This window comes from Chiroxiphia lanceolata, chromosome 20 (assembly GCF_009829145.1).
Source record: "Chiroxiphia lanceolata isolate bChiLan1 chromosome 20, bChiLan1.pri, whole genome shotgun sequence".
Classification (NCBI taxonomy): domain Eukaryota; kingdom Metazoa; phylum Chordata; class Aves; order Passeriformes; family Pipridae; genus Chiroxiphia; species Chiroxiphia lanceolata.
The window spans coordinates 3,900,384-3,915,693 of NC_045656.1; positions in this window are offsets into that span (position 1 = coordinate 3,900,384).

Here is a 15,310-nt window from a genome sequence, read left to right on the forward strand (position 1 = left end):
GTTAGCAAGAGTTCCTCACACGGGCCCAATGCAAAGGTTTACAGAGGACATGCTCCAGGAGCTAATCAGGGGTTTGCTAAAATATGTATGTGCACTAAATAAAATATCAAGTGATATAAATACATCTCTGTCCCAATTCATTCTGCCCTGTCAGGAAAGGACTGCAGTCTATAGAGCTTCACAAGGGCTCTCTTCTGCATGGCACTGAATTGAGTGCTCAGCTCTGTCCCTCCTGGCAGATGTTGATCAGCTTTGGTGTTCCTTTCCACATCTGGCCCTGTTGAAGTCCTAGGATTGCTTCTGAGCTTACACTGTTTTCACCATTATGAGCCAAAAGTCCAGACTCCAACACTGAAAATCCCTTCAGCTCCTCGATTTCCGTGCAAGGGAATTACAGAAGTCCCCTGGCACAGATCTGCAGGGGGTAGTTCAGTCTCTTACCAGGTGAGGGTCAGTGCACATTAAGTGACAGCAGGTGCAAGTTTCCAAGTGCTCCATTGCCTGTGCCATCCCCATCCCCCACACAGGGTGGGGTTCACCCTCCTGTGCACAAATCCAGTCTGACAGGCAGCTCCTGGGAGCCACAGCTCCTGGCACGTCACATCAGCCCCCAATTGCCAGGAGGGGCCAAAGCAAGGCTAAACCAGCTCTCACAGGTCCCTGCCAGGCACAGCTGCCCCGTCCCAGACCTTGAGGGACTTCCCCCCACAGTCCTGCCCCCTTCTCAGGCCTCCCTCGGGCTGTGCCCTGGCTGGGGGCAGCTCTGGCTTAGAGCCAGGCAGGAGGCACAAGTGCTAATTCCTCCTCCCTGCCCTTTTTCCAGGATGGAAGGCACTGTGGGTTGACAGTTCCTTTACACCAGGATCCTTTAGAATTTGTCAAACAAAGGTTGTTTCAGGGTTCTAAACCAATTATTGTTTAGTTTCCCTTATGCTGTCTGGAAAGATTTAGACAGAACTACCCCCTCAGCACACCCTGCCCTCTCTCCCTGATGCTGTGCCTTTTGAGATTCCAGAGGAGTCCAGATGATCCCTGACATTCTCCCAGCACTGCCCACCCTCTATCACTTAGGACCAACAGGATTCTACCCACACAGAGAGAAGCTTGGGCATCTTTTCTTAAACACTTTGGGGCAGAATGGCAGCTTTTGATCCCTTTCTCATGAGCTCCATCCCCATGAAGCCCATCCCAAAGGGGTTGTCCTTGCAGGATGGGGAAGGAGTAGAGTTATGATTAAGCTGACTTGGCTTTTTCTTGCCCACAGTCACTGTCAGAGCCCATTTATGATTTATGAGCAGTGTCACTTTTACAATAGGAAGGATTAAAGCCCTTAAGATCAATAATGTCTGGAGATACAAACCCCACTGAAGTGGGTCAGTGTTTGTGGGACTAAGTAGACCTGGCAGAAGCATCATCACCCTGAGCTAATGTAACTTCTCTGTAACTTCTTCAGGTAATTTTGGACAATACAATCCTTAAATATCTGCATAAATGTCATTAACCAGGAGAAGAGGCAGTTCTGATTCCCTTTGTCTGCAGTAACTGTGCTTCTCCTAGGCAGAAGCTGCAAATTGACTCGAGGCTCTTTCTAAACTGCAAGTATCAGATTGGAAAAAATAAGGAAAAGGCCCTTAAACAGTTAGGAAGTGTGCAGTTTGACACACTGATGGATGACTAGATGAAGGCAGAAGCAAATCCTACAAGATGCCAAAATCTCCTGGCTGTGACTATTTATGAGAGCAGATTGACTGAACTCCAGATGCAACCTAAGTGCCTCACTGCAAAAGCAGAATCCTGTGACTTCTTGGTACGAGGAAAAGTGTGTCCCAAACATCTCTTTCTAAGAAGGAAGCCTGGGAACTGTGCAAACCTGCTGTGCCCTTGGGGGGTGGGAGACTCCCCTCAGGGCCAGGGAAGCCAGGCAGTAACACACGGTGCCTGTTCATTCAAAATTCATGTTCTGCCCTCAGGGATGAAGGCACAACCCTTCGGGAGCAGCCTCAAAGCAATGAATGAGCAGAAACCACAGCAAGGGGTGGGGGGGTGACAGCCCCAGGTCACAGAAGGGCCCCCGTGCTCCCCTCACACCGCTGGGTTTGGGGAGATGCCAGTTGAGGGGTGGGGTGGCATCACACCTGCTTTAGGGCACAGATTTCCCCCAGTGCCTCTGCATTTCTAAAGCCAAGGTCTATAAATGACCAAGTTCTCACTGCTCCTATTTCAGTGTGATTTGCATACAAACCGTTCCAAACAAAGCCATTACAAGCTATTTACATACATAATACATGAAATTCCTCCACTGCATCCTCACGACCTTGGCTGGTATCTGCCCTGCTTCTCTTCCATAATTTGAATTTGTAAAGCTGTATTTTTCACCCTCTATTTTTTCCCTGCCTAATCCTAAAGTATCTTTATTTTCATTAGGGCATCTGGGGTCCAACACTTAGTTGACATGTGCTTTCGAGACAAATGTACCCAAGGTAAAATTGAAAACTCCTATTTGCATGTCATGTAGCATCTCCTCTGCAGTGCCAGGCACATAACAGAGTTAAATACAATAGAGACATTTCTTTTCCAAGTCTGTGTTCCAAACCTCACTGCACTCACTGCTCCAATTGCAAGTTCTGTGCAAGGCAGAAAGCAAAAGCTGCACAATTATCCTCTGGAATTGGGCTCAGTTGTGTCTAGTGCAAAAGAAAGGACCTCTGGGATGAGCATCCTCAGCTGGATCTCCACATCCTGAGCTGGAGCAATCCTCTGGGTATTGGGAATGAGCCTGGTTGTGAAAAGAACCCTGATTTGTAAGGGGGTTGTGCTTGTGAAAATACTCCCTGCAGGTGCTGCTCACATGTGCTGACCCCTGACAGGCAGGGACTGACCATGATTACAGCTCAGGTTTGGGAAGAGTTTGTGTTTAGCCTTTGGGGAAATAGTCAAGGCAGAAATCTCATTGAAATTGTGTCTCCTTACTGAAGCTGAAGGGCAGCTTTGGAGTCACTCCTGCTTTAGAGTGACATAAAGTGCTTCTTTACATCACCTGACTCACCCAGGGAGATCAGGGGGGCAAAAGAGTTAACAGGAATTTAACAAAAACCAGTAGGTCTATATAGGCCAAAATGAATTCCTCTTGAGACAACCAGAACAGTGCCCAGGTGAGAGGAACCCACCAGGGTTCTCTTTTTGCTGGGACAAAAATTAGATTCCTTTGCAGAAGAGCTGAGCAGGTCTGTCCCCCTGAGGGTTCCCTTGCAGGTGGAACATTCTGGTCACAACTCAGGCTCTTTCTTTGCATCCCAGCACCTGCATCTGCTCCTCTGCTCCATTAGGGCTCCAGCAGGGAGCACAGGGAGAACACCCACATCTGGCACTAGGGCAGAAGGAGAAGCCAGCCTTGGGGTGGAGGTACAGATGGACCCTATTCCTGCCATCCTGTAACGATGCCAACACCCATTCCACACCCAGGGCTGCCCCCTCACAGGAGCAGGGTGAACATTGCAGCTTTATGTGTTGGGAAGTCCCAGTGGCCTCTGGCAGAGCTCCCCTGTGTCCCTGCTGAGATTGTTTCCTTTAAAATGTGATGCACCCAACAGCCTCCTGCCTTGCCTCTGCCAGCTGGGATCCTCCAGGGATGCCAGCATTTAAAGCAACAGTAAGCAGACAAAAAGCTTAATTCAAAGCAATGCCCCTGTGATATCACCAAAGGTTTACTCTCATCTCATTCTGATATTTTGTGGGAAGGCACAGAAGTCCCTCAGCACAGGGAAGGCAAAGGCCTTGCTGAGGACTCCATGTCAGCTCCTCAGTGTGGTTCCTACTCCAGGAATGCTCTCAGTGCCAGTCTGAAGTGTTCCCGTGCCAGGACATGAACCACTCACAAGAACTGAATGTTGGCAAACTCGTAGGAGGCAGCAAGGGCTGACTTACAAAGCAGCACAATGAGAGTTCATTTCTACAGCACGAAAATCTCTGCCCAGACTGCAGCTCCAGACACAAGGCAGGGATTCTCAAATGCCTGGGGTTGCTCCCAATGGCAGAGAAGCCACACCTGGCAGAGGAGGAACAGCTGGAAGGGGAGGACTGGGCTGCTCCCAGGCTTTGCTCCCAGGGCACTGGGACAAGACAAGGACACCAAGATGCAGAGTTTCCTTGTCACGATTTGGAGCAGCCCAACCCCAAAGAGAGAACCTCTCCCACAGAACTGCTGCCAAGGAAGCCCGAGTGAATCAGCCTCAGACACATCATATCCTGGGAACAGGACACGTTCTGACAGCAGCTCTAAAGCCCACACTGTTAATAACAGAAAATGAGGCTTTCTCGAAGTGTTTTTCCATTGGTCCCTCCCTGTGAGACTTTATCCTGGGTCCCAGAGCATTTGCTATTAGAAGAGCATCTCAGCATTGCAGGAATGACTGAGCAAACACAGCAGGAACTCCCTGGCCCACACCTTTGAGATGTTTGAAACAGGCTGGCATAGCACGGAATCCAATATTCCCCGTGCCCTGGCAGGATGGAGAGGGCCACTCCAAAACATCAATAGCACAGGCTCTGTCACTTAAGCAATTACTTCATTTCTCTTGTTACTGTCTGGAAAACAAATCCCTCAGCAGCCACAGAGCTGAGCTTTGTGCTCCATCAGTCAGGACTAATTCTGTTGTTTCCTCACTCAGCCTTTACCTTGTTGCTCTGCATATCACAGCCAAGGTCTATCCCAGAGGTCACTGTTTTAATCAGCATTTCAAAATCTCTGGGAGTGGAAAACACTACATCAAATGTCAGGGCTTTTGTCTGTCTTGGGTTTTATTTTTTAATAAACTGCTGTTCTGTTTCTTTAATAGGTTTAGTTCTCACCAGTGCTCAATTCTTACTGATTTGTTAAGTCTAATTAGTCGGTATTCAAATGTGCCATGCATTAATTTGGCCACTGCTCAAATCCCACACAGATTTCATAGGAAAATGGATTATTTGAATTTTAAACACAGCCTGTTCCACCAATTCTGACATATTAAGCAAGCTCACAAGCCATTAAGGCCATAAAATGCCATTTGACCCAACAACCTGCCACGGCAGGGAACAAACAAAGCTATTTACATTCTTAACTGATGCTCTGAAGGAGAGCACTGTGATCCTGTATCCTCGGATTTCCCCAAGGATTGGTGAGGCCCAGCTGCTTCAGCCTCTGCACAGCACTATTGCCATTCCAACCCAAGCAGAGCCCGAGGTTCCCATTGCCAGGACTCACTCCAGCCTTCCCAGGCTGCAGCCTCGGAGCACAGATCATCACCTGCTTCATATGCTAATTAAGTCATTTCAGCTAATGAGCTTTAGATACATCTCTTAGGGTAGTCTAGACCCCTCCTTAGCATTGTGCTCAGAGCAAGGAGGGACCTTTTTGCATTCCTGGGCCAGTTTGTGTTGGAGAAAAGGCAGAGGCTGATCAGAGCTCCAGGTACCCACTTAGAGCCAAGCCCAAGCCCTCACCCCTCCTCTCCCTGCTGTCCAGTTCACCAAGGCTTTGCCTTCACTTAGAAAACTCCAATTCTTTTCGAGGTGAGGGAGCAGTTGGATGCACCAGCCTTTCCCGGTTCCCCCAGTGCCTCTGGCACACAAATCTGTGCCATTAGCTTGTCTAGACAGAGATGTTGGGGTGGGAACTGGGCTGTTGACATTAGCACGGAAAAGGAAAGTGCATTTGAACACAAGCACGAAAATTTGCTCTGCTAATGCACCTCAGCCACCCAGCACAGCCACCGTGCCCTCAGCCAGTCTAGACAAGGCCACAGGGATCTGGGATCAGGGCTGAGCACTCCACAGCCATTTCCCAGAACTGCAGTACCTTTATTTTAATTCAGCATGACAGCACCTTCCAAACACAGCAACCTGTGAAATAAATGTTCCAGGGTTCACATGGGGGTTAGCCTGACTCCTTTGGCAACACTTCCTCCTCCAAAGAACTGCACAAATTATAGGAGGAAAGCAAATCCACCCAAACCATGGCACCAATCCAGGAAAGGGATGATTTATAAAATCACCTTAAGGTGAAAAAGTGCAGCGCTGCTGGGATCTTGGTAAATAACCAGCCCTGTGCTTCCACCCCTGAAGATTCCATAGGGCAGCAACACTCAGAAATGTGACAGTGTCCTCACATTGTGCAGCAGCAAATGAAAGGGAACCTTCCAGCTGCACAGGACCAGGAAAAGGCAAAGGACAAGAGCAAAGTGGGGTTGTTTTGGCCACCAGAATCTTTAGGCATCACTGACTTGGTAGTTCTTCCCAGAATGAAGATGGGACCAGGCAGAGAAGGGCCTTGGCAAACCATCCACAGGACACCTCCCACCACCCTGGCAGTGGGATCAGTCCCATCTGTCAGCAGGACACACCAACTGAGTCACTTCTGCAGGTCCTACAGAGCCAGAGAGGAGCAGCTTAAGGATTTCTTTTACTCCAGCAGTGGAATTGCACATACATATGAATTTGGGGGGTGGGAGAGAGAAATTTTAGGGTGGGGAAGCAGAGAGACAGATTTGCTTTGGGGTGAACAAGGTTTTCCAGGTGCACAGAAAGAGCCCTCAGCTTTTGACCAAAGAGCATCTCTGCAGCCCAAATGAAGTATTTTTCCTTTGCCTTTGTAAGATGCAAGACTTACATAACTCTTAATTTTTTTTCCCATTTCAAGCTTCAAATTTCTTAAATGAAAGTCAGTTTTTCAACTGGCAGTCTTGCAGAAAAACACTTTGGTATTTTAAAAGTGCTGCCCTTTGTCCTTTTGAGCTAAAATTGTTGGCAAACTGCTTCAAATGGCAGGAGAGCTGGTGAGGCATGTGCCACGGGGTCACAGCCATGGGGTTTCTTATTCCCATCTCATTCTGGGGTTAAGGCACAGACAAGGACACATCCTTCACATCTGTGTTGTTAACATTTTTCAAGCTATCAAGGTCTACCAACACTCAGGATCTGAGGAGCCCCTTGCAATCCCTGGTTTGGTCTGTTTTAAATCTTCTGGTCAGCACAACAGGATTAAGAAGCCTGAACTTCAGAGGAATGACATGGAATGGTTCAAGGTTCCTGTGTTTGAACACACCCCACTGTGTCTTTACCGTCCAGGATTTTCCACAATTGTCATTCCAGCATAATCTTTATATGGATATAATTGTCCAGAGCTTTGATTTCTAAACTGTTTTCTCCATTTGCACCAAACCAACTTTGCAAGCAAGATTTGCCAAGGCTTCAAATCTTAACCAAACTAGTCAATAAAAACAATGAAATTAGAAAAAAAATAGGAACTGAAGAAATCATAGAAAGCACAAAGCTGTTCCACCACACAAGCACAGCTGTAGGAAATGCAGTTCCCTGTCTGAAGGGGAAAAGTGAGGAGCAGTGGGATGTGTTTTGCAATGGAAGATCAGGTTTCTATTCCCCTCCTCATTCCCAGGTCAAAGGCATTGAAACTCTGTACAGCAAAAAGGAAGGAGACACCTGTGCTGTGAGAGAATGAAGGGTGAGGACAGAGACACAAAACCAGAGGTGGAGAGGCCTCTGACATCCCTCAGGAGAGAAAGGCTTTTGCCTGGATTTAAATTAAAACTGTGCAAGGGGGGCACTTTGCTGGAAAGGGAAGATGGATGGGTGCCATCAGCAGGAACAGGCTTGTCTGACACATTCTGTGTGTGACCCTTCGCTGTGACAGGGAGGGCAGAACCTCAACAGATTGTGGGGGCTAAAAAATTACAAATCACCAGAACAGTGGTGAAATGAAAGCATTTAAAATAACTTGTTGGTTTTTTGTTTTGTTTTGTTTTTTCCTAAATCCACTTACTATTAAGGATTCAACACCAACATTTTCTTTATAGAAACAGGGAAAAGGCTCTTTATGCCTAACAATGTATTGGGTTTGCATGGCAGGGTTTTGGGAACAGGAGGGTACAGGAGTGACTTCTGGGAGAAGCTACTGGAGATTTCCCATGTCCAAGGGAACCCGTCCCAGCCAGCTCCAAGATGGACCCATTGCTGGCCAAAGCCAAGGAAAACAGCCTCACATCCAGCATTTTATCCAATAGAGTTGATGCCAGTGAAGGGCATGGGATCTCTCTGATCCATTTTGCTTCCACACTGGAGCTGCAGAGCAGGCACAAGCAGACATTTGGGGTGCAGGCCTGGCCAGGCAAATAAGACTCCCCTGCACTTTCCATGATCCTCTCACCCCGTGCACTCCCCAGCAGCTGCTGACTCAGTGTGCAAGCTCTGCCAGGCACCAGAAGGATTTACAGGTAGTTGTTTCTCTCTTCCATAACAACAGCAGCTTTATGTCCCAAGCCTGGCACAGGTGAATTTGTCCAGCAATCCAGGCTGGATCCAACACTGTATTGTGCATGTGACAAGGCAGCATTCCCCTGCCAAAACACCCCCAAGCCCCTCTGGTGTGGTTAAAGAGGAATGAAGCACTAAACTTGGTGCCTCAGTGGTTAAACACTCGAGGCAGACACAAGCCATGAGGGGGTGTTGAACCTTCCCCAGTGTGCAGAGCGAGGGGTGCTGGAGGCACAGCACTCCCCACACCACAGGGTTCAAGGGGAGTTCTGGGCACTGTGGTGCCCTCCTGGCAGCACAGCCTTTCCCACAGAGAGGGGAGCAGGGGCAGGCTCAGATAAGCCCATTTCAGAAGGGAACAGGAGGTATTTCTATCTCACTTTGTTCTTTGAGTGTGTGTGAAGCTGTAAATCCTCAGTGCTCTGGAGGAGGGCAGGGCAGCCGTCCCTCCCTGCCCAGCTCAGCTGTTCCTCAGGCAGCTCTCCAGAGCATCCCAGAACATCTCCAGCCCTCAGCCCAGCTCCTGCTGGGCCATCTGCTTCGTTTATATTGGATCCTGTTCCCTTCAGGACAGCACTCTGAACACTCCCAGGCCAGCAGGAACCATCTGCCAGGGAGCAAGTGGCACCCCCAGAGAGGAGCTTGGCTGGAGGAGGGTCTGACTGTCCCTGTCCAAGTCTTGTGTCTCACAACCACAGATTCTGAGGAAGGCAGAGGTTTAATAGGAATGGGAGAAAAGCCCAGGACTTCCAGAGTGCTGGAACACCAAGACCAAAGAGAATACTTGCAATGTGTGAGAGGAATTGTTACTTAGACTGTGACACTAAAGTCAATCACTGTTAGCACAATAAATTACCAGCAACTCTAGGTTGTTATTCTTCTAAAGGTCTCAAATGTTCCAAGGGTGATAGATTTGACCCCAGGTCCCCTTTGTGCTGGGGTTCAGACCAGCTTTCACCTGCGAGCTCATCTCAGAAAGCAAAACAAAATAAAACTATAGGAAAAGTATTGGTTAAATCCAAAAGCCAAATGCACGAGCACGATGTGCTGGGCTGTGCTCTACAATGAAGAGAGCCCTTCCCTTCCTGAGCAGAGCTTTTCAATAGCAGTGAAGATTCCTGAAATCTAATTTCTTTTTTAATTACTCAAATGTTGTCCAGGAAATAACATTTAAAGCTGATGTCAGAGAGTGGAGTTGTTTGGATTGCTTCCGAAGCAGCATCCAGCATTTTGTCAGGCAGCAGCACCAGGTATCACCTGAGAGCTCAGCTCAGAAATGAGTTCTTTTTTGTGATCTCATCCCCTGATGAACAAACCCTTTAATTAACCAGGCAGTGCAGTTGGCTCATTGCTGCAGCAGCACCACTGACTGACCATGTAAAAAGAAGCTACTGCAGAGAGGACAAGTCCACTAAAGGAAAAGGAAGCTGCCCTGCAGCCTTCCAGAAATTGTTCAATTGCAAAGTTAAATCAAGAGATTAATCCAGTTTTCATTTCAGTGTTTGCCAGCAAAAACTTGTGTGTGACACAAAACTGTCTCTTCACTTTTAACCAAAGTCTGGAACGCAAATTTAATTTTTCTCTTTGGAGAGACCAGTCTAACATTAGAGGAAGGATGCAAGAGTAACTCTGTCAGGTTTTAAATTCACTAGTGATCTCCTGAGGCCCCAGCCTGGGCTGATCCCCTTCCCTGCCAGGTGCTGGGGGCACTCCTATAAAGAGGGCACTGGTACTGCTCTGCTCCCCAAAACAGCTCATACTTCATCAACAGAGAAGCCATCAGTTCCCCTCCTGTGTGCCAGGAATCACTGGCACATTCCAGGTCCCTTCCCCAGCCCCAGCTTTGAGTCAGCAGTGAAGTTTTATCTGGGGCTCATTTCAGGAGCCAGCAGCTCCTGTTTTGCCCCGTTTTTAAAACCAGTGCAAATGTGACCAGTAGGGAGTTGTCAAAGCTCCAATATTTAATTTAGGGCGCTATGATAAGAGCCAAAATTAAGCTGGATGCAGGGCAAAGCAATGAAAAACACGAGTGGGGAATGGTCCTGCTGGCACCTGCCTCAGGCACCTTTATCTGCCCTGGAAACACTCCCGTGTTCTCCCTGCAGGATTCAGGACCAGGACCCCCCTCAGCAGTGCACGATTAGAGACTTTGAAGTTGCAAAAGCCACACGAATACTAAAGGAACCTCTTTGTTCCTCCGCTGGCATTCCCTGCGGGGATCCTGGCTGGGAGCTGAGCGGGTGCAGTGACAGGGTTCGTGAAGCCCGGTGGCTTTACCCTCCTCCCTGCTCCAGCTGCCCTCTGCCCGTGCCCTCTGCCCGGCAACAGCGGCCCTTTTCAGTCCTTTGTTTTCATCTGCACGGTCGTTACAATTCCCTTGTCAGTAATTACCTGACAAACGTTTTAGGACAAGTTTGGGGTTGTTGCACCCAGCTGTTATCTTACCCTGGGGTTAGAGCTGGAGAGGCAGAGCCCGGCAGTGCTGTGGGCTCCTGTGGGGCACAGAACGATCTTCCCCTTCAACAGGCTGGGCAATGTGTAGAATATTCGTGTAGGTTTGTCCGTGACAGAACCAAAACTGGAAATCCATCCCTGGTAGTTGTACCTGGAGAGGCCCTGCCTTACCCAGAGCATGAGAGACTCCATTCCCTTTCTACCAAAGGACTATCAAACAAACTCCAGGCAGGTGCAGTGATTTGAACAGGGAGCATTATCTATCTCCAGTAAGGGACAAAAACACAATAAACTTGGCAGCTTGTCTCAAAAACATCCAGGAATGCTGGATTCCAGCCCATTTCCCCAGCCAGCAGCAGCATCTCCCCTCCTGCTGTTCAGTGACAGCACACCCAGAGCAGAGCCCATCAGGAATTACTGGGGAAAAGCTGCTTCAAGACCTGTTTCCAGCCGAAGCAGAGCAGTGTAATCTCCAGTTATCTGTTGTTATTCATCATTAGAGGAAGAAGAGCCTCGCAGTGATCATTACACAGCAAGATGAAGCAGATCTGAAGGGGCTGTCACGTTTTAATCTTCCCCTCACACTGCTCTGCAGTCAGAGCCCAGCACACCACCAGCCACTCCACGGTGCTCCACAACGGGAAAGCACATCCCAGCTCCTTGTCCAGCCTCTCCACCCAGGTACACAGAGGACCTGGAGCTTATGGGGCTGGGAAATACCCTATTTTCTTTGTATGTAACTCAGTTCATTCCCTGACCCCCAGGGACCTTGCTGTCCCTCAAAAGCAAAAGCATTATGTTACAAAAACCATACTCAGAGAAAGTCTCTGGTAAACCACGTGGAGAAAAAAAATTCTGCAGGAGAAGAGATTCCCCAAACACCCCAACCAGCCCTGCAATTTTTAGTGAAGTGGCTTGGGGAGCAAACAGAATAAAAGCAAGGCTGCAGCACGTGATCTCAGCCACACGATGGATTCTCACTGAGATAATGTCACACACGGCACAAGTTAAACAAGATGTTACAGAAAACGGGCCTGTCAGGCAAACAGGGATTGCAGGCAATCTCCTCGTTCCCAAACACAGCCTATTGACAATGATTTACATGTGACAGAAAGGCTCCTGAGCAGATGGGAAGCTGGCAGGCTGTTTGGAGAGCTGCAGTCCAAGGAAGATTGCCATTGAAAGCTCCGACAGTTCTATAGAGCAGAGACAAACTAAATATGCAAACTGTAATTGTAATTAAAAGGACTGGAGGGATTGGTTAGGAAGGGAGAATGAGGGGTTTGAAAGGTATATGTGGAAATATTTAGGCTGACACGTGGGGTTTGTATGACAACATTAAGAAGGATGAGTATCAGACAAAGAATAAATTTATGGGGAAATCCACGAGGCTGTTTATGAACACACAGATACACTTAACGAAGAGAATTAAAAGTTATAAGCAGACACAACGTTTAAGGGAAAAAAGATTATAGGAAACAACCTGGCACCAGCAAAGAATAAGTGATCCAATGCAGTTTTCAGGAGTAAGTCCCACAAGGGATGCACTCCAGGCCATGGATACAACACCCCCCCCCCCCCATTTACCAGCCCCACATTTACTTGGGCTCTACATTTTCAAGTCTCTTTGTTCAGCACTGACATTGTCATTTCTCACAGGACATCAGGACTTGTCTCCTCAGAGCCAACATTTAGTTCTGTCCCTCAGGAACACATATTCCAACCTCCACACATGCTGGGTGCTCTGCAAACCCCCAGTGGTGCCAAGGCATGTCCAGACAGCCCCTTCCCAGGTGGGGACGGGGGCACTGAAAGCACGGAGGTGACAAAAGATTCCCTGCACAGTTTACCCTTTCATTGACAAATGACAAACAGGCTGTGCCCATTCTGGGGATATCAATTGTCCTCTGCCCTGTGCTGCTCACCTGGGGTTACTTTTACACCACACAGAGACCAGAACAGAGCACCAGCAGTGTCCAACTCTCAGCTCCCTCCATCTAAAGGGAAGCTCCTCCAAGCCCCCTGCAAGCAGGGACAAACCTCCAGGGTGGTGGGGACAGACACCAGGAGCACTCCTGGAGCTGTGGAGGTTATACAGGAACCAGGGCACTCTTACAGCCACCCAAGGTCACCCCCACACAAAAGGCAGTTGCACATTTCATCTGCAGGGTTTGTATCCCAGATGGAGCACTCACAGGCCAACACCTCCCAAAGCACAGGCAACAAACACAAACTCACCAGCATCACCACGGGGTCCCTTCGGTGCCTTCTCCCAGCTGGAGAGATGCATGTCCTGACAGAGGCTTTCTTCTTCTTCCTTCCCAGGACTGTTCCTCATGCCATAATACTTCCTACCCCTTCTATCTCCCACAGCTGGCTGAGAGCTTGAAGCTCTTTGACTTTCTACTTCTCCATGGGTACAGACTTCTGTCTTAATACTTTTGTATATCTAAAAGCAGCCTTGAGCATCCCAACACATGCCTGTTGCTGGAGACTCCAGTTAGTGAGATCCAACCAGAAACACTTCCTGAGTGGATTCATAATGAAGCAACAGCTGTATTAGAGTATTTGTCCTTTACAATAAACCCCTTCTGCTAAGGCAGACATAAAACAACAAGGAAGCTAAACCACTGTGAGCTCTTATAAGACTCAGAGACCTACCTACACCTGGGACAAAACCAAAGTGAGGTTGCAGTGGTCTAATTTAAAATGAGAGAACACCTGGTTGCTGTTAAAGGAGTCATCAGCACCATTAGTCACCTGTGGCATTCAGAGCACTTGTAAACACCAATAAGGCTGTCTGAGCACCTGGGCCTTTATAAACCACTCCAAAGTTAAGGCTGGACAAGGTGGTGGGGTTGATAACATTTTGAAATTGGAGTAATGCAAGTGCAACATAAAGTGACGGATGCACTAAATGCAGGCAAATACATCACCCAAGGTGCAGTTTTCAGCTATGTCAAATATGTAATATATGTATTAAAAAGCTGCACTTCTGGTTTCAGCAGTTTCCCTGCAGAGAGATCAGTGCTGAATGCACATTCCTGCTACATCCCTAAGCCAAGGAGACCAAGATGCTGCAATGGTTGGGATGTTAAAACACGAGTTTTAAAACATCCCCCTCTGGTTTCTAATGTAACATTATGTTCATGGAACTTTCTGGCGGTGAAATGCAATTAAATGACATGTTTAACTGCCCTGTGTGGCAGCACTTTCAGAGGCTGTTTTAAGGAGAATGTCCTGTGCTAAATGCACAGTAATAAACACAGTGCCACCCCTGAGTCCCTCATGGGGAGCCTCCCAGTGACACAGAGAACCCAGAGTTCCCACTCCAGCAGTGCTAAACCAGGGTTTTGCCACACGGGTGAGGAATTCTGACCCTGGAGAGAGTCAGACAGACAGACAGACTCACATAGCCACGTTAAAGTACCACCCCTTGGCTTGCTGGGAGTGTGCAGCTCTTTCACTCCCTTGCAGCAGGTCAGGGGTCTAAAAGCAGGAGGATTTATTTGCCCTTTGCCTCTATCAGTCCAAGCCTTTCCACCTCAGAGCAGAGCCAGACTCTTCATTTTTTAAAGCAGGGTGTTGAGTGACCCTGGGCCTGGCCAGTCTCCCTGCAGGGATGATGGTCCTTTATTCCTGCCAGGCTGAGACACACTCCAGCACCTATGGAAATCAGTCTTCATATGGAAATCAGTCTTCATTCCTGTTCCATCTTCCCACTGAAGTAATTCCTTTTCTCCTTCAGGTCACTCTATGTATTTTTAAAATTAATCAACACATGTCCTTTACAGTGTGTTTTATCCTATAGTTCAGAAAATGGGCTTGTTGCCACTGAAGCTCTACAAAAATACTTCTAAGGCTGATTTTCACCAGATGAGATTTTCAGAAGCAGGAGCTCTGCCTGACCCTTCCCTGTGTCCCTGCTGCTGTCACAGAAGGACAGATGGCCTGTCTGAGCACCACCAAGAACTCAAGTAAGAGTTTGATTCCCTCCAGCTCCAACTGTTTGGAAGCAACAGTCAAGACTCAATTCCCTCCTCCACCAGCCCCCAATTAACGTGACCAGATTTTCCAGCACATCCATCCTGTAGGAATGCTGCCCAAAAGTGTACCAATCTCAGCTGAAGAGACAAAATATCCTGAAAGGCTCAGCATGTCTTTAGGTAGCTCCTGGGGATTGTGCAGTGGGTTTTCCAGTGGTTAAATCCATGTTCTCCTCATGTGTTAGGGTCATTTAAAAGGAGAACTTGCACCTTGTCTGACCGGACCGTGACAATATAAAACAAGTCAGTGTTAATCTCAAGCTGTACATCATTGCTGTGTATCAGCAGATTCTGCAGATATTAACAAAAAATGCCAACAAAATGTTGGCAGCATCTTCAGTCAGGGCAGATGCAGGAGTGATTTTATCAGATAGAGAAAAACAGGTATCTTGCCTCCATCAGAGACCAACCAGGGTTAGTTCAAGAAAAAATGCAAGAAACTGCACAGGGTTTAAAGCTACTGCCTGATTTTAGAATAAAACCCTTCCCCTAAGGATCGTTGAAGT